The sequence below is a fragment of the Anolis carolinensis genome, chromosome 1, assembly GCF_035594765.1.
Source record: "Anolis carolinensis isolate JA03-04 chromosome 1, rAnoCar3.1.pri, whole genome shotgun sequence".
NCBI lineage: Eukaryota > Metazoa > Chordata > Lepidosauria > Squamata > Dactyloidae > Anolis > Anolis carolinensis.
In genome coordinates this window covers 8,076,608-8,095,489 of record NC_085841.1, presented here as the reverse complement: position 1 = coordinate 8,095,489, position 18,882 = coordinate 8,076,608, and the positions used below count along the sequence as shown (strand labels likewise).

The window sequence follows — 18,882 nt, the reverse complement described above, 5'->3', positions numbered from 1 at the left end:
CTCTCCCACCCTCATTTTTTGAGTGATCTTCTTCCAACTTGGTACAGTGGTAGAACACATTTAACACTGATAGCTCACCAAAATTTGGAACGTTTCCCTTATCCTCTGATTTTTGGCGAATTTTCATAGCTTTTATAATAAACCATTTTTTAATAATTGCAGAAAACTGTTCCTGGTTTGAAAGTCTTATTTCCTGTTAAATTGGGTTGTCTTTACTGTGAAAGTGTGTGTGTGTGTGTGTGTGTATATAGGTAAAGGTAAAGGTATCCCTTGACGTTAAGTTCAGTCATGTCTGACTCTGGGGGTTGGTGCTCATCTCCATTTCTAAGCCCAAGAGCCAGTGTTGTCCATAGACACCTCCAAGGTCATGTGGCCGGCATGACTACATGGAGTGCCATTACCTTCCCGCCAGAGCGGTACCTATTGATCTACTCACATTGGCATGTTTTCAAGCTGCTAGGTTGGCAGAAGCTGGAGCTAACAGCAGGCACTCACTCTGCTCCCGGGATTTGAACCTGGGACCTTTCGGTCTGCAAGTTCAGCAGCTCAGTGCTTTAACACACTTCGCCATCGGGGCTCATGTATATATAATATACATACACATACACACAATGTGGAGAATATGTGGAAAGGTAGATAGATAAGTTGGGAGCCACAGCGAAGGCACCTTCCTGGGAGCAAGGTCTAATAATAATAATACTAATAATAATAATAATAATAATAATAATAATAATAATAATAATAATAAATCCCTTAAAATATCCAAGATGGCTCACTGCTACAGAATCTTGGGAGGTTTAGTTTGATATGGTACCATTATTGGCAGAGAAAGCTAAGCTGTAGGAGTTGAAATCCAATCATTTATCCTCCCTATAGAATCAATTTTATATGCATTTTTAGCTACAGAAAAGCTAAAATCAGGACAGTAAAAGAATAACACCCAGAAAATGGGAATTCCAGACAGGAAACAATCAGGGCCAGCTAATACCTCCCAACAAAGGATTCCCCCAGGTAGGAAGCAGCCAGGCTTTGAAGCTGCAAGGCTATTCAATGCTAATCAAGGTGACCAATTGCAACATTCACACTTGCCTCCCACAGACAAGAGTTCTTTCTCCCACCCTGGACCTTCCACAGATATATAAACCCCACTTGCCTAGCTTCGCACAGACGTCAAAACCTCACCGCCGGGCCCCTCTCTGTCTCTCTCGGTCTCTCCATTCCCGGCTCCATCCGCCGCCTTCCCGCCTCACAGAGAGACACCAGGCCTGAGCTGAGGCGAGGCGGCGGCGGCCATTTCCCCCCTCCGTCTTCCTCCTCCTCCTCGGCCTCCTTCCCCCTCGCCCCCTCCCATTGGCTGAGCCCGTGACGCCCCTTTTGCTGAGGGGCAAAAGGAAAGGGCCTGAATGGTGGGAGTTTGGGTGATTTGCAAAAGCTGTTTTTTCCTAACGAAAAAAACGACGACATAACGAAAAACGGCCTCTCGCGATTCGAAACCGCGATATCCAGACGTGTGGACAACCAATGCTTCAAAATTGCTTCAAAACAAACGAAAATAACGAATTAATAACGGTTAACGGGGAAAACGAATTATTTGAGCAAGCCTAGTGGTTACCTAGCCTTTCACAGTTGTCAATCCCTGCTTTATATTAGCTAGCTCTACCTTCCTATTAATTCTTCCCTTATTTGAGTTGTGGTTGCACTCTGTTTTAGCAGTCTCAAGCTTTGTCTACTTATAAGACATTGGAGCAGGAAGGAATTTTAAAACATCAGGGTGGACAACAGTAACTAGAGGATCACATTAACTCCTAGGAGACAACTTGCAAAAAATGTTTCATCCCAGGTGACCCCAAAACATGCCTTATGGGGAATGGATGAAATTTTGCCTTCTTTTTGGAATCGCTTGGGCAATTTTAGTCCCAAGGGAGGTTTTTTTTTTTAAGCAGGAATTTGAATTAGAAGGAGCATGTTCATTTCCTAATTCCAAAAATGTGGCTCACCTGCATATAAATTAGAGGGTGGCCAGAAATTTGGTAACAAGTTTGATTAAGAGAAAGGAAAGTGGGTTAAGAAAAAGGCAACAAAGATGATAAGAGGTATGGAGAGAAAAATATATGAGGAAAGACAGGGTTGTTGCATGTTTTCCGGACTGTATGGCCATGTTCCAGAAGTATTCTCTCCTGACGTTTCGCCCACATCTATGGCAGGCATCCTCAGAGGTTGTGAGGTTGTTTTCTCCATACCTCACAACCTCTGAGGATGCCTGCCATAGATGTGGGCGAAACGTCAGGAGAGAATACTTCTGGAACATGGCCATACAGCCCGAAAAACATGCAACAACCCTGTGATCCTGGCCATGAAAGTCTTCGACAATATATATGAGGAAAGGTTGAAGGACTGGGGTTTTATTGAGAAATCAGCCCCCCAAATTATGAATTACATAAAGCGTTTGAATTGTGAGAAGACACTCCTTTGGGGCATACAGCGAGCGAATGTACCTTTATCCTATAGTAACCCTTTTCATTAATCCCCTTTGCAATGTTGCCTATCACCCCCATATCCCAAGAAACAATTCTTAAAATTTCCATAATCCTCTTACAATGAACTGGGAAATGTGAGGGGAACACACAATGAATTTGTGTCAGAACTGCTGTGTCCTCTTCCTGTTTCTCCTTGATATGATTGGAGCATACTTCTGGAACATGGCCATACAGCCCGGAAAACTTACAACAACCCTGTGATCCCGGCCATGAAAGCCTTCGACATCACATTGAACATCTCTACAGGGAGAAATTGTTCCAAGACACACGGAGATTGGAAAAACTAAGGACCAGGAAAGCACGTCTGCTGTCCTCCCTGACCTTCTTTCTATGTTGCAGAGACACAGATACCATCCCACAATTTCTCGCAGCCAAAAGGACTTTCAAAACACCACAGGCTCATCCTATTTACATAATACCTCTGGAACACGGCCATACAGCCCGGAAAACATACAACAACCCTATGATTGGAGCTATTTGTAGGAATTATCTGTCTCTTATGCCCCAAGCTAGTCTCACCCTTTCAGCACCCATTGAAATGGCCATCACCTTCAATTGCCTATTGTGTACTTTGGACTAACCCCATTGTGTCCATTAGAGGAAAACCATGAAGCCCATCATAAACCCATTGGCAATTGACACGTCACTTTCCTTCCTGGTTATGCCTCTCTTCTATGCAAATCAAAGAAGTGGATGGACACTTCAAATATTCCAATGATAACTTTATTAAATTTTCCACCTCCTCAAAGAGCTAACCAGTGATGACATGGGATGGAGTCCTGGGCCACTCAGGTCACAGATTATAGCTAGACACTTTCTAAACCAATCAGGAACTGGCACAAATTTCTTGAATAGCTGTAAAAATGAAATAAAAATGCTCTGTGTTCACTACTGCAGCATGTCAGCTTTTTGGAGTGCTTTCTTCAATGGTCAAAGAGGATGTCTTTTTTAAAAATGTTTTTATTGTAAACACAGGTAGAATAATATCAAAATCCATCACCATTTCAACATACATGTCAAATGATATATTTTAGTAACATTATCCTTGCTAATTCCACCTTTATCTCCCACTTGTGTCTATCGGTTTTTCACCCCTCCTCCCGCCCTCTGGGAATAGTACTTTCTTTCATTCAGATATTATTTTAATTGATCAATTGTAAAAAGAGAATGGTTCAGTTCTTCGTATTTTCTTTTTCCTTTGACTTTATCTATCAATCTTCCCCATTTTAGATCCCAGTTCTTTTTTATTTGGCCTGATGTATATTTTGTAATCCTGGAGCATAAAATCAGCTAGGTATCCATACCATTTTTTTTAACTTCCCACGTTCTTTGCTCTTTCCAACCAAAGGCAACAGTTGCTTGAGCGGCAACTATAATGTAATTTCCCCCCAATTTTTGTACTTTGTCACATTCCCACCACATATGCATATATGAGCCAATTTTTCCACATCCGTGGCAACACAATTTTGTAGTTGATTTAGTTATATTAGCAAAATGAATTGGGTTTCCATACCATTTAGTCAGTATTTTCCTTTGTGTTTCTCTAATCCTTATGTGCTTGATTTTTTTGATAGAATTGATCCAGTATTCATCATCTGAGTCATTGATATTCAAGTCCTCTTTCCATATCTCAGCCAATGTTTGTTTCAATTTATATTGTTTTTCAACTAATTTCTTGTATATAAAACCCATCAGGCCTTTCTCCTTTTCTAATTTCCACTTTAAAATTTGGTCAAAATCTGTTTCTGGACCATCCTTTTTCTTCCAATTCATAATCCTTTGTTTCAATCTGTTCCAAAGAAGCCAGTTACATTGACCACAATTGTCTTTTATCATTTTCCACTCCTTAATTGTCCCATCTGGATTTAGGAGGTTTTTTTATCAATTCTATTCTATTTTGTTTGAAATTTGTTATCACTTTACCAAATACCTGTTCCTTTTTATTGTCTAAAAACCCTATTGGGGGTATATCTACTTTATTTATTGGTAATTTACCTTGCCATTTTTTCCAGCACTCCATGGAAGAAATCATTGGTCCCCCTTTGATTTCTTTTAGAGTTTTATCATCCATCCATCCCTTTAAACACAGGCAACTATGCCATCCGTTTATTGTTTTTTCAATTCTGACCCATCTTCTTGAGTCATCAAAATCTAATTCTAACAATCTTGTTAATTGGCAGGCTTCAAAATAGTCTTGTAGATTAGGTGCCCCCCATCCTCCATTTTGTTCTGGGGAATAAAATACTGAATTGGCAATTCTATTTTTATTTCCTCCTGTCCCATTTCTTAATTATTTTGCTGTCAATAGTGTCAATCTGTCCATAACTCAACAAAGAATAACCTGACACAAGTTTAAAATTCATGATTAAAACTGGCTGGGTCTAATCCTGGATCTCTTTCTTTGCCAGACATAAATAGAAGGGTCTTTTTGCCACTGTTTGAATGCAATGTCATTCATTAAGACTGGTAAAGTTTGAAATGAAACAGCATCTTAGGTAATACATTTATCTTTATAACTGAGATTCTGCTCATAAGAAATAACTGTAGACCCTTCCCTTTATACAAATCTTTTTTATCTCCTTCCATATTTTTTCATAATAATCTTTGATTACGTTTTTAGCAGAAGTATTTACTCCCAAAAATGGATCTGGGTACCAATGAAATTTGGATACTAAAAATGGATCACCCTCCAGCCAAATTGCACAAGCCTAATAGCTGAGGCTTAGAGTCAAGAAAATCAAGAGCATTTAAAGTAGTTCAATATTAATCTATTCATGTCAATGGGGTTATAATCCAAACTGTATATGGTTAAACAGATTTATCTCAGCCTTCTGCATATCTGAGTGTTGTTTTGGTATGTAAATGAGTCTTTGTTTAAAACAAATATGTTTGCATAAAATAGTATTTTGTGTGATGCAGTTTGCATGTTCTAGCTTTTGCAAAACCCATCTTTGGTTATGGACAAAAGAAACCCTTCACAAAATGTTCACTTCAAGTCCTGAAATGGATTCATCCAATTTTTAAAGTCTTTCCCAAATTTAAGTTTTACCCTCTTCACATCTGAATAAAACAAATAATTATTTCCACTCCTATTTTAGAGGGACACCCCAAGTTTCTTAGGTTCTACTTGCATAAAAACCATACTCTTCTTATATCATTGGCTCATTGATATTCAAGTCCTCTTTGGCTCAACCCTCTGCAGGTAAAGTTGGAGCACAACAGGTGTCTTGCCTGAAGGGTCATCAAATTCTTTGTACAATTAGGGAAATATCCAACTATGTGTTTACTGCTGTTAGGAAACTCTGAAAAGAACAGTCTCCACCCCCATGGAGATAGAAGAGTACGTTCCACACGAGTGGAGAAGGAAGAGCTGTGCCTGATAAAGGAGAAACATTTCCTCATCCCGAGTGATCAAAGTATTCATGTCAAGATCTTCCTTGAACATATCAGTTCTGATCTTCTCCAGTCTGAGATCTTTAGTCAAAGTGGTGAGTGAATCGAATGTGAGGGGTTTTTTTTTTGTTTTTGTCCTGCATATGCATTCCAGTTGTCAGTCAATTTACAGTGAGCCCATAAAAAGGTTTCCCTAAGCAATTAATATTTAGAGGTGGTTTTGCCAGTTTCTTCCTCTTAAATATAGCTGACAGCACCTGTTATCCATTAGAGGTCTTCCATCCAAGTACTAATCAGGGTTGAACCTGCCTAACTTCCAAGATTCCACATCTCTATTTCAATTTTATTAATCAAAGTTTGAAAGAGTCCATGTGGTATAGAGGTTTCAATGTTTGACCACACTTTAATTGTCATAGCTCATAAATATGGAATTTTGGGACAACAACCCTGGGATAAGTAGTTGAAGCACTCCTGGACAGAGAAGGCTAAAGACCTTGTAAGACTACAATCCCCATGATTCATACCAATGGCCCATGACAGTTGCAGTAGTGTCAAATTGCATTAATTTTACAGTATAGATGCACCCAAGAATCCTGGAAAACCAAGGTTCAAGTCCCACTTGTTTGTGGACACCCAGTGGGTGACATAATGAGTGACCACAAAGGAGGACAATAGCTTTTGCCAATAATACCCTACCATAGGATCACCTTAGGGTCAGTATAAGTCAATATAAGTGTTGAAAGCATACAACTACAATAAATGTACAGTAGAGTCTCACTTATCCAACGTTCTGGATTATCCAATGCATTTTTGTAGTCAATGTTTTCAATATATCATGATATTTTGGTACTAAATTCATAAATACAGTAATTACTAAATAGCATTAACGTGTAATGAAGTACTTTTTCTGTCAAATTTGTTGTATAACATGATATTTTGGTGCTTAATTTGTAAAATCATAACCTATTTTGATGTTTAATAGGCTTTTTCTGAATCTCTCCTTATTATCCAACATATTCACTTATCCAACGTTCTGCAGGCCCGTTTATGTTGGATAAGTGAGACTCTACTGTATTTATAATTTCTGAATGGGAAAATGTGCATATTGCAGGAGTGGGACAAATGTGATGATGATGATGATGATGATGATGATGATGATGATGATGATGATGATGATAAGAATACATTTCATTTATTACTCGCCTCTCCTGATGGCTCGAGGCAGACTACAACAAATTCAAAAACAAATGAACATCAAAATACAATAAAATACCAAAATACAATAAAATTATAGCTGTGTATATCAAACACAGCTATAAAATTGGCATATAGTAGTAATAGAATGCAAATCAAAACTCATGACTGAAAGTTGACTGAGAATCTTCTGGTGTGAACTTTTATGGTGCGAAGAAGAGGAAAAACTCTCTTTCTTCGGTTTCTCCATTGAGATCAAAATGTATCTATATATGGTGTAGTGGCTTGAGTGCTGAATTAGAACTCTGGAAGCAATGTTCAAATTCCCATTAGCCATGGAAACTCACTGGTGAGTTCGAAGAAATCACACTCTCTCAGTCAAAGAAAGAGACAATAAGCAAACCCTCTCTGAACAAATTTTATCAAGCAAACCCTACAATAGGTTGGTTCTAGGGTTCACATAAATCAAAGGCTACTTGAAGGGTAGTTTGTGTGTGAGAGTTGAATTTGTTTTTTTATTTTTTCTTGTTCTTCCCATTTCCTCTTCTATTAGGCTAAAGCTTAATTAATCTCGGATGGAACAGGAGGCTTGGTAGTTCATCCTGATCCTCATTGTTCACATATTTCAGGGTTGGTGAGTTTTGAGTACTGAATTCATTATTTTCAGAATATCATGTTCATTGCAATTCCTTTGAACTCATTGTTTTGCTCCCTGACTCACTAAACACAGGGGAAAATGAACTGTTCACATTACACCTGCCTGCAATGCAGACTACTTTTTTTTTTACTTTAACTGCTGATCTACTAAGTACATAAGAAAATTAAGACTCTTAGAACAAGTAGATCTTAGCCCACATGCTATCTTATCAAAGGAGCTAAACTGATGAAACTGATAAGCCTAAAAGCACAGCACGGCTTGAAACTTCCCAAATGACACACATAGATGTATGCAGAAATAGTCACAAGTTTGTTTCCTTGCAGGTTATACTTCCGCAGCTACTATGCAAGGAATGTTTTTAATTCACAGTTGCATAAGCAGTGTTTCAGAAATCTAAGGATTTTGTATGCAGTTGTGAATTTGTGAATGGTGCAAGTGCCTTTAATTTATCTCTTTGATTTACTGGGAGTTCATCTACAACAGTGAAAATATTAGGCTTGTGAAAGGTTTCGAAGTGGTCAGTTCCCTTCGGCCAATTCGGCTTTTTTGACTTGGGTGTATGGCTGTAATGGTAAGGGCTCAGCCATCACATTTTTTGTCCATTACAAGACCACGTGGCAGCCAATCACAGCTCTTCCTCCCTTATTTGCCATCATGCGGTGCACAAAGAAGCTGCTCAGTGCTGCTCGCACAGGGTGTCCCTATGAGCCCTGCCTGTTGGATCAATCTGAATATAAGAAGGCTGTGACGTATCTTACACACTGCTTTCTTAACCCCTTTGCTCAAAACCAGACTTCCAGAAAGAAAGAAAGAAAGAAAGAAAGAAAGAAAGAAAGAAAGAAAGAAAGAAAGAAAGAAAAAGAAAAGGGTCCCAGGAAGGGTGCTTTCTTAACCTCCTAGCTGAAACCCAGAGTCCCATAAAGACAAGAAAGGAAATAGTCCCAGGAAGGGTACTCTCTTAACCCCGTTGCTCAAACTCAGACTCCCTTGAAAGGAAGAAAGGAAAGGATCCCAGGAACAGAAAGGGGAACTTAGTAAATTCCCCATTGCCACCAATTGACCAGATCTTCCTGGATCTTGTGGCTGCCTAGCCAAAAAGAGATAATAATAATAATAATAATAATAATAATAATAATAATAATAATAATAATGTCAAAAAAACAACAGGAAAAACTCAGCCGCTATCAGGACCTCAAGATTGAACTTCAAAGACTTTGGCAGAAACCAGTACAAATGGTCCCGGTGGTGATCGGCACATTGGGTGCTGTGCCAAAAGATCTCAGCCAGCATTTGGAAACAATAGACATTGACAAAATTACGATCTGTCAACTGCAAAAGGCCACCCTACTGGGATCTGCACGCATCATCCAAAAATATATCACACAGTCCTAGACACTTGAGAAGTGTTCGACTTGTGATTTTGTGAAACAAAATCCAGCATATCTATCTTGTTTGCTGTGTCATACAATAAAATAATAATAATAATAATAATAATAATAATAATAATAATAATAATAATAATAATGCCAGAATTGAAAAGTCAAGTACGGATTCCAGGTGTAGACTCTGCAAGGAAGCAGCTGAAACAATGGATCACATACTCAGCTGCTGCAAGAACATCATACAGACAGACTACAAGCAAAGACATAATATTGTTGCTCCAATGAACCATTGGCACTTGTGCCACAAATACAATCTGCCAGTGACAAAGAACTGGCAGGATCACAAGCCTGAAAATGTTACAGAAAATGAACACGTAAAACTACTCTGGGACTTCCGAATTCAGATTGACAGAGTTTTGGAGCACAATACTCCTGACCCCATGATTGTTGGGGAAAAAATGTACAGATCATCAATGTTGTAGTCCCAAGCGACAGCAGAACTGATGAGAAGCAACTGACATGATACGAGGATTTAAAGATCGATCTGCAAAGACTTTGGCACAAGCCAGTAAAGGTGGTCCCAGTGGTGATCGGCACACTGGGTGCAGTTCCTAAAAATCTTGGCCAGAACTTTAAAAAAAAATCAGCACTATTACCATCTGTCAGCTGCAAAGGCCACCCTTTTTGGATCCGCATGTATTATTCACCAATGCATCACATATTCCTAGACACTTGGGAAGTGTCCGACATGCAATCCAATACAACAGCCAGCATAGTGATATTGTTTGCTGTGTACTAATTTTATTGTATGTCAAATAATAATAATAATAATAATAATAATAATAATAATAATAATAATAATAATAATAATCTTTATTTTTAATCTGCCCTCACTCCTTGAAGGGTCTAAGGGCAACTTCCAAAAACAAAAAGGCAAACATTCAATGCTATGTACAATAATAAATTAAACATTTACAAATACAGTTAAAACAGATTAAACAACTTTGGCTAAAAAGATGTAAATTGATCAGTCAATCATTATAGATGGTACAATTAAATATAGTAGAGTCTCACTTATCCAAGCCTTGCTTATCCAAGCCTCTGGATTATCCAAGCCATTTTTGTAGTCAATGTTTTCAATATATCGTGTTATTTTGGTGCTAAATTCGTAACTACAGTAATTACAACATAACATTACTGCGTATTGAACTACTTTTTCTGTCAAATTTGTTGTATAGCATGATGTTTTGGTGCTTCATTTGTAAAATCATAACCTAATTTGATGTTTAATAGGCTTTTCCTTAATCCCTCCTTATTATCCAAGATATTCGCTTATCCAAGCTTCTGCCGGCCCGTTTAGCTTGGACAAGTGAGACTCTACTGTAGTTAGAATCCGTATAAAATATAAAATATATAGTTCTTCGATAAGTTACATGATCATTGTGAACTGTCCACCAGGATGGAATCAGTGATATTATTTATTTCTCCATAAGACAGTGAACAGAATCGGTTTTTAATTCTTTCTTAATGGAGAGGAGTGAGGGGGCTGTTCTAAATTTTTTAGGGATGGAGTTCCAGAGGGAGTTCCATATTTCCATCCATGCTGAGATCGCCCTGTCGGGAGCAACTCAGGACTTCATGGCCGCCATGACAACTATGGGTCTGACCCAAATGGTTTCTGGCCCCACCCATTGTGCTGGACACACTCTAGATCTGGTCTTCTGTTCAGGGTGGGATGATGGTGACGTTATTGTGGAGGAACTATCCACAGTTCCTTTTGTCATGGACTGATCACTATCTGGTCAGGTTTAGACTCACTGTGACTCGAAACCTCTGCAGGGATGGAGGACTGATTAAGAAGGTCCACCCCAGGAGGCTTATGGATCCAGATGGATTCCTAGTGTCTCTTGGGGATATTCCTGCCTCTTTGGTAGGCGATTCTGTTGAAGCTCTGGCAGACTTATGGAACACAGAGGTACCCAGGGTAGTTGTGCCTCTGGGGAGATAAGGCAGACTATAAATAAAATATTTAGTTAATTATTATTATTATTATTATTATTATTATTATTATTATTATTATTATTATTATTATACTTTCCAATCATTGCCTATTTTCTTATCCATTTGGTATCTTTCTTGTAGTTGTCTATAGTAAAACGTTTAATATTGTATGTCCTCTTGTAGTTGGCTTGAAGTTTTTAGATGAGCTTCATTTTGTTGTCCAAATAATACTTGTTTATAGATGGGCCATTACTCTCTCCCACATCTCTGACCAATGAAAGACTTCTTCGATATATGTTCACAAAGATATTTTTAAGTAGGTACTTTTTCCATGCTCTGTATAGTGTATTTCTTAGCAAGTGGCTCTTAAAATAAACCCATTAATGTTTTTTTCTATATATTATTTATTATTATTATTATTTACAGTATTTATATTCCGCCCTTCTCACCCCGAAGGGGACTCAGGGCGGATTACAATGAACACATATATAGCAAACATTCAATGCCAACAGACAAACAACATTCAGTTTTAGACAGACACAGAGGCATTTTTAACATCTTTCCAGCTTCACAATTTCCGGCCACAGGGGGAGCTGTTGCTTCACCGTCCATTGGTGGCTGTTCTTCCTCTTCTTTTCCTCGTGAGCAGTTTTATGGTGTTGTAGATTAGTTAAATTAGCCTCCCGCATAAAGCGTACCTAAATTTTCCCTACTTGACAGATGCAACTGTCTTTCGGGGCTGCTAGGTCAACAGCAAGCCGGGGCTATTTTTTTTTTATGGTCGGAGGCTTAACCCGACCCGGGCTTCGAACTCATGACCACTCGGTCAGTAGTGATTTATAGCAGCTGGTTACTAGCCAGCTGCGCAACAGCCCGGCCCCATCCATATCTTAAATCACGCCCTTCTAATATCAATAAACCTTTACTACATGAGTTATCCATTTTTTCGTCCAAACTAGAGTTGTCCCATTTTTGCCAATCTCACTAGCCAAAAACAGACAGAGGTTGGGAAAGCTAGAAAGCAAGGATTTATTAGAAAACTGTGTGCAAAATGAGGTAAAGGTAAAGTTTTCCCCTGACGTTAAGTCCAGTCATGTCTGACTCTGGTGCCCATCTCTATTTCCAAGTCGAAGAGCCGGCGCTGTCCGTAAACACCTCCAAGGTTCTGTGGCCAGCATGACTGCATGGAGCGCCATTATCTTCCTGCCAGAGCGGTACCTATTGATCTACTAACATTGGCATGTTTTCGAACTGCTAGGTTGGCAGAAGCTGGAACTAATAGCAGGTGCTCACTCCGCTCCTGGATTTGAACCTGGGACCTTTTGGTCTGCAAGTTCAGCAGCTCAGTGCTTTAACACACTTCGCCACCGGGGCTTCGCAAAATGGGGACATGTAGTATAATCAATCAATTCAAAAGTCCTGATGAATAAAGAATTCATATTCTTATATATTTATTTCCCAATTTCCAGGGGCTGGCATTTTTCAAAAAGATATTTCCTTTTTGGGTCCTGTCCCCACCCACTCATTCACTCTCCAGCCAGTGAACAATACATACCTTCTCAGTTTTCTTGCATGTGACTCCTAGCTTAACTAAAATTTCTTTTCTTCCAAGGCCTTTACTGGGAATTGTAGTTTGACGAAACCCTTAGTCTTTTCTGCCTAAAGGTACAAAGTACAACTGCAAGGATTCTATAGCATTCAGCCATAGCAGTTCAGGTGTTAAACGTTTTACAGGGTAAATGCACTGAAAGTCTGAACACAGTTTTTGGAACTGGGAGCATGAATGCACAGGCTTCGGGGAGCACATGTTTAATATATTTTCTATATAATGAATATTTACTGGTATTTATTTACTTAGTCTGTATCCTGCCTTTTTCCCAATATGGGACCCATGGTAATACACAACACCATGAAAACACAATAATTTTTAGAAAGATCCCTCTGAAGACAAAAGTTAAAATAAAATCAAACTATTTTTATTTTCAAGCACTAGTTAAAACAGCATTAAAAGACATTCCAAAATAATAAAATAAAAGCAGTGCAGTAGAGTCTCACTTATCCAACACTTGCTTATCCAACATTCTGGATTATCCAACGCATTTTTGTAGTCAATGTTTTCAATATATCGTGATATTTTGGTGCTAAATTCATAAATAAGTAATTACTACATGGCATTACTACGTATTGAACTACTTTTTCTGTCAAATTTGTTGTATAACATGTAATTAATTTGTAAAATCATAAACTAATTTGATGTTTAATAGCCTTTTCCTTAATGCCTCCTTATTATCCAACATATTCGCTTATCCAACGTTATGCCGGCCCGTTTATGTTGGATAAGTGAGACTCTACTGTACCTCCATTCTCAGGCAGGTCTTTCTGAGTATATGAGGAGCGCCTGGAGAAGAGAAGGTCAAGATGGAGCATGATAGTCATTTTTAAATACTTGAAAGGATGTCACATTGACGAGTGGACAAGATTGTTTTTGGCTTCTCTAGAGAGTTGGACATGCAGCAATAGAATCAAATTACAGGAAAAGAGCTCGCACCTAAACACTAGAAAAACCTTCCTGATGGTAAGAGCTGTTCAGCAGTGGAATATTCTGCCTCAAAGTGTGATGGAAAATCCATCTTGGAAAGTTTTTCAGCAGATGGTGTATGGTCATTGTCAAGGGAGCATTAATTGTATATTCCTATGTGGCAGGGGTTGGACTGGCTGGCTTTATGATCTCTTACAGTTCTATGATTCTATGAATCTATGATGTGAGTATCTTCACACCCTTAATGAGCATCCTATGCCTTTTCTCTAGGAATACAAAATCTACAGCCAACCATCTATGCCTGCAATACTATGATGAACAGATATTTTCTCTCACTATTCCTTCTCCTGGTGCTCCTTCCTAATGCAGGTAAGATCCAATGCCAGGTTGGGAACGGTTAGCAGTAGAGAAAGAATTGGAAAAATAATCAACCCATTTCTTTCATGTCAGGGGTGACCTGAAAAACTGCAAGTCACTTCTGCCATGAGAGAATTGGCCGTCTGCAAGGATATTGCCCAGAGGACACCTGGATGTTTTGATATTTTTACCATGCTTATGGGAGGCTTCTCTCATGTTCCTGCATGGAGCTGGAGCTGCAACCCAATCTTCAGCAATCCAACCTCATTTGTGGTGGCATTAAAATATAAAAATCAACCTGGCACCAATTAGCCAAATCTAAAGGACATAGGTCACAACAATTTTACCTTCTCATACATTCCATGTAGCACGAATATAGTTTAACACAACAGGTGTAATTTTGTTTTCTAATTTAAAGTTGCTATTGTATACTACATTCAATCAAGTTGTAGTAACTAAAAAGTAAGAAAAATGACTGAACAAATATATTAAAAGTTAGTCCATTCTGTTACAGTAATTCCTTAAAGACTTCCCATTCCTCAGCACCTCCCTCTCAAAAACACACGATACCAATTGTAATGGGACGTGAACGGTTTGGCCTTCAAAATGTATTTGTACTGTTTTCTCTATTTTACGTCACTACGTGCCTTTTTTTTTTTTTATTCTTTTGAACAGGACTTTTCCGTGTTGTAAATGTTATGCGGTGTCATCGTGCTGGAGGCAGTTGTTACTACTTGACTTGCCCTACGGTATGGAAGAAAAGAAATTGCACTTGTGCAAAGCTGCATTGTTTTGTGTCTTCCTCCCTACACATTGATTGGGAATACACATCCTGGGTCTTTGGGATGGCTCCTTTAAGGTGCACCTACACTGTAGCATTAATGCAGTTTGACATCACTATTAATGCTATGGAAGCATAAGAGTTGTAATTTTATCATTCGCAAAAATATAAATCCCAAGATTCTAAAGGATGGAGCCATGACAGCTAAAGTGGTGTCAAACCCGCAGTAATTCTACAGTGTAAATGCATCACTGGTGATCCTTACATGGCATTCTGAGCATTAAATCAAGCACCAAGCCTTCCTAAAAAGGCAAATTCTAACCTCTGCATGATAGAAGAAGATACAATGGAAGCATGTTTTAATCCATAGTTCAGTAAACAATGCAAGATGGAAAATTGGAAAGCTACAATCAAAATACTGCTATCAGTCTTAACTAGAGGAAAACAATTTATTTGACAAGCAAGATCTACCAATATGTTGACTCACCATTCAACAATTAAATCCATGGCTCTCATCTACCTGCATTAACCTAAGTGAGTTCCAAGCTCGAAAAGGGTTTACAACTCCTCTACAAATGATTCTACTTCCTCCTCCTTTCCCCAGGTACATTATCTGCCACCATATTGCCTTGTCAATATGTCCTGGTAAATGGAGGAATAACTGATGAGCACCCTTTGGGTTTGGTTGCTTAATCAGTTACAAATCCACCTATTGGTAGTATTGTCTAGCCTACATTTTACTACTTTGTTTGCAAGAAGATAATGGAGTACCATCAAGATATGCTACATTCACAGCATTCCCAATATCAACCATGCTTGTAACGCTATAAAAAGTCTGTCATGATTCGTTTTTGGAAAATCCACGTTGACTTTTAATGATCACAACATTTTTTTCTAAGTGAATACAGATTGTGTCCTTAATGACATGGAGCAATGGATTCAAATAGCAGGGGAAAGATTCCATCTAAACATTAGGGAGAATTTCTTGATAGTAAGAGCTGTTTGAGAGTGAAGACACTGCTTCAGAGTTTAATGGAGACTTCTTCTTTGGAGGTTTTTAAACAGGCTGGATATACATTTGTTGGGAGTGCCCTTGTGGTTTCTATCAACTATATGGATTCTAAAATTCTATGACATCTTAGAGATTCAGGACAATGTCTGCATCTTAATGTATTTATTTGCAGGATCACAACTGCATGTTGTTTATATACCCCTTCCCCAGCCATTGATGTAAAACAGACATAACTAGCAATTCTGTACATGTCACACAATTTTGACCTATGCTAAAGAAACCAAGCATGTGTCAAAATGAGGAAAGCAGAAACTTGTGGACTAGTGGAAGCCAGACTCAAATCCCTGCTTGGCCATGCAAGCATATTATGTGATCTTTGGACAAGAAGCCCTAGCCACAAAAGAAAGTGACGAGTAAACCCTTCTGAACAAGTTCTGCCAAGCAAACGCCAGGATAGGTTCACCTAAGCCATAAGTCAGAAAGTCTTGAAAGTGCACAGTGCATTCCAGAATGAAAAAAGAAAAAGAAAATGTCTGAACTCTGTAAGTGGTCCCAATAAGAACAGACCAATAGAACCAACTGTTGATCAGTGTGCCAGCATCACTGCTTTAATGGATCTCCACTAGTTGGTATTAGTAGGGTTTAGTCCAAGTTCTCACAACCTCATGAAAATGGAGAAAGAGAGGAAAATTCAGGTGAGAACCTGGAATGATCAAGAATAAGAAGTTTACAAAATCATTTCCCTTAGGGTACGACTGCCTTTCGAAGATGTTCACCATTTCGGCCATGCTGCAAATAATGAAATCAGGATAAGAATAATACCTCTGGTAAGAATGCTGGCATCTTCTCCTTCTCCTTCTTCTTCCTCTCTTCTCCATCTCTGTCTCCGTCTCCGTCACCGTCTCCTCTTTCTCCATCTCCTTCTCCTTATGCTTTGGTTTTGGTTTTGGCTTCAGCTTCTCCTTCAGCTTCTGCTTCCACTTTCACTTCTGCTTCTTCTTCTATATACTCATGTAGAAGCTGACCTCAGGTGTAATCTAAAGGAAGGTTTTGTGGGCTAATAATTATGTATTTTGATTTGATCCATGTATAAGTCAAGCGTGATTTCATGGAATGAAAAGAGAACCACAGAAGTTTAAAGCACGATATGGAGCCATAGCCAACATATTTTCCCATTCCAAAAGGCCAGAAGTTTTGACATGGCAATGAAAGTATGGGGTGGAGGAGTGTTTCTTTTAGGTTCTTGACACTCAGAAAAGATGCTTCTCTTTTTGATAAGAGTTAAAGACAGTACCCACATTCACTTAAGGATAATTTTTAATGATCTTTATTAAAGATTTTTTCCTTTATTACATTATATAAAATCAGAGGGAGGGCGGAAGTGGGAAGAGATTGTGCTGGAAGGGTAGGGAGGGGTAGGGAGAATTGTGGGTAAAAAGGGAGGGGCGTAGAGCAGGGAGGGGTAGTGGGGATGGGGTTGTTCAAAGGGAAAGTTAAAAATTGGGTGGTTTGACTTCCACTTCAGTTCCGGAGAGGAAAGTTTCCCACAGTCCTTTTCTTCATCCTCTATCTTCATCCGCTTCTTCAGATTTCTTGTTCTTTCTTCTTATCGCAGATAAGACATGCTGGGGTCTCCATTCTTAAGATTTTACTCTGTTCTTCTTTTTATTTAGTAATCTTTCTAGTATTTAAATATCTCTCTACTTGTTGCCAATTCGTTTCCTTCCTTGGTTTTCCCTGATTCTTTGCTATTAGATCGGTTAGTCTATCCATATTTTTTATTTCTAGTATTTTGATTAGGCATTCTTCCTTGGTAGGGATTTCTTTTTGCCTTCAGTATCTAGCGTAGGTAATCCTGGCCGCTGTTATTAAGTAGGTCATTAATTTTTCTTCATTTAGATTTAGGTGGGGTTTAAAAATTCCCAGTAAGTAGAGGTTTTTTTAAATAAACTTAATATCTATAATTGTCTGAACACATTCATGAATTATTGACCAAAATTCTTTTGCTTTTTTGCATCCCCACCATATGTGGTGGTAGGTGCCCTCTTCTTCTCCACATTTCCAACATTTATAATTATTTCTTTTGTTTATAATTGCTAATTTTTTAGGGGTGATGTGCCACCTATAAAACATTTTCATCCAATTTTCTTTTAGTTGATTAGCATATTTAAATTTAAGTTTCTTGCCCCAGCAGGCTTCCCATTCCTCCATTAGAATTGGTCTGCCTATATCATTAGACCATTTGATCATGCAATTTTTAACCAACTCAATTTCCGTATTCCATTCTAACAACATTTTATATATGCTTGAAATGGTTCTTTCTTCTGTAAATAATATTCTATCCCATACATTATTTTTGTCCATAAATCCCACCTAAGGATAATTCTTGATGCTTTATATTTCTTTCTGCTAGATGAGGGGAAATTGAACTTCTCTGTTATATAGGAGGACATCCTGCCTCATTCTGAAGAACAGCCCTCCCTGCTTTTCTGACTGCAAGTCTGCTGTGATGTTACTGTTTTTCAAGCCCGAAAAACACGCCAAAGCATCTTGAAGTTTGACTGCTGAAACATCTTCCTTCAATAACAATAAATGCCAGCATACAATAGAGCAACAGTTTCTGTCTCTTTGTTTAAAAATTTAACAGGATGCACATTCTCATCATCACCAGTAGTCAGTCACTCATTCAGTTTCTTTGACAAAGAGATATGATACCATATTGTCACTAATAATATATTTTTGTCAAAGGAATCGAAGATCCCAATATTGTTGAGGGAGGAGACTGATGGAAGCAGTTGGGTGTCTGCTGTTTAGAGGCTTCAAGTTATTCTAACAGAACAGAAACAAGAATAATTTTTTTTTCCATCGAGGAAATGCACATTCAAAACAATGGAGCCTATGAAATGATCTATGGGAAAACGGATTTGGAAATGGAGAGGGAAGATATCCAAAGGGAAATAAGTAATATAGTAAAGGGAAAAAAAAACGTACTAAGGGAAGTAAGAAGGAAAATGCTACAAAGGATGTT

General features: G+C 38.4%; 2 long non-coding RNA genes across 4 annotated transcripts in view; one reads left to right on the top strand and one right to left on the bottom strand.

Annotated features, from left to right (window-relative positions):
* LOC134296030 (uncharacterized) overlaps positions 1-18,882 on the bottom strand; it is a 28,644-nt gene that overhangs the window by 4,312 nt on the left and 5,450 nt on the right. Inside the window, exon 2 of one of the 2 annotated variants that reach the window (XR_010002593.1) lies at positions 16,677-16,891. This is a non-coding gene — a long non-coding RNA (uncharacterized LOC134296030). Of the gene's footprint in view, positions 1-16,431; positions 16,892-18,882 lie in introns of those variants that run through there. The other variant, XR_010002589.1, reaches the window with a different exon arrangement.
* LOC134296026 (uncharacterized) lies at positions 5,844-18,464 on the top strand. Of its 2 annotated transcripts, none has more exons than XR_010002585.1 (6): positions 5,844-6,025; positions 7,678-7,754; positions 13,975-14,073; positions 14,737-14,810; positions 16,603-16,681; positions 18,268-18,464. It is a non-coding gene; the product is annotated as an uncharacterized LOC134296026 (long non-coding RNA). The 2 variants fall into 2 exon arrangements; XR_010002582.1 differs by having other exon boundaries at positions 7,678-7,758.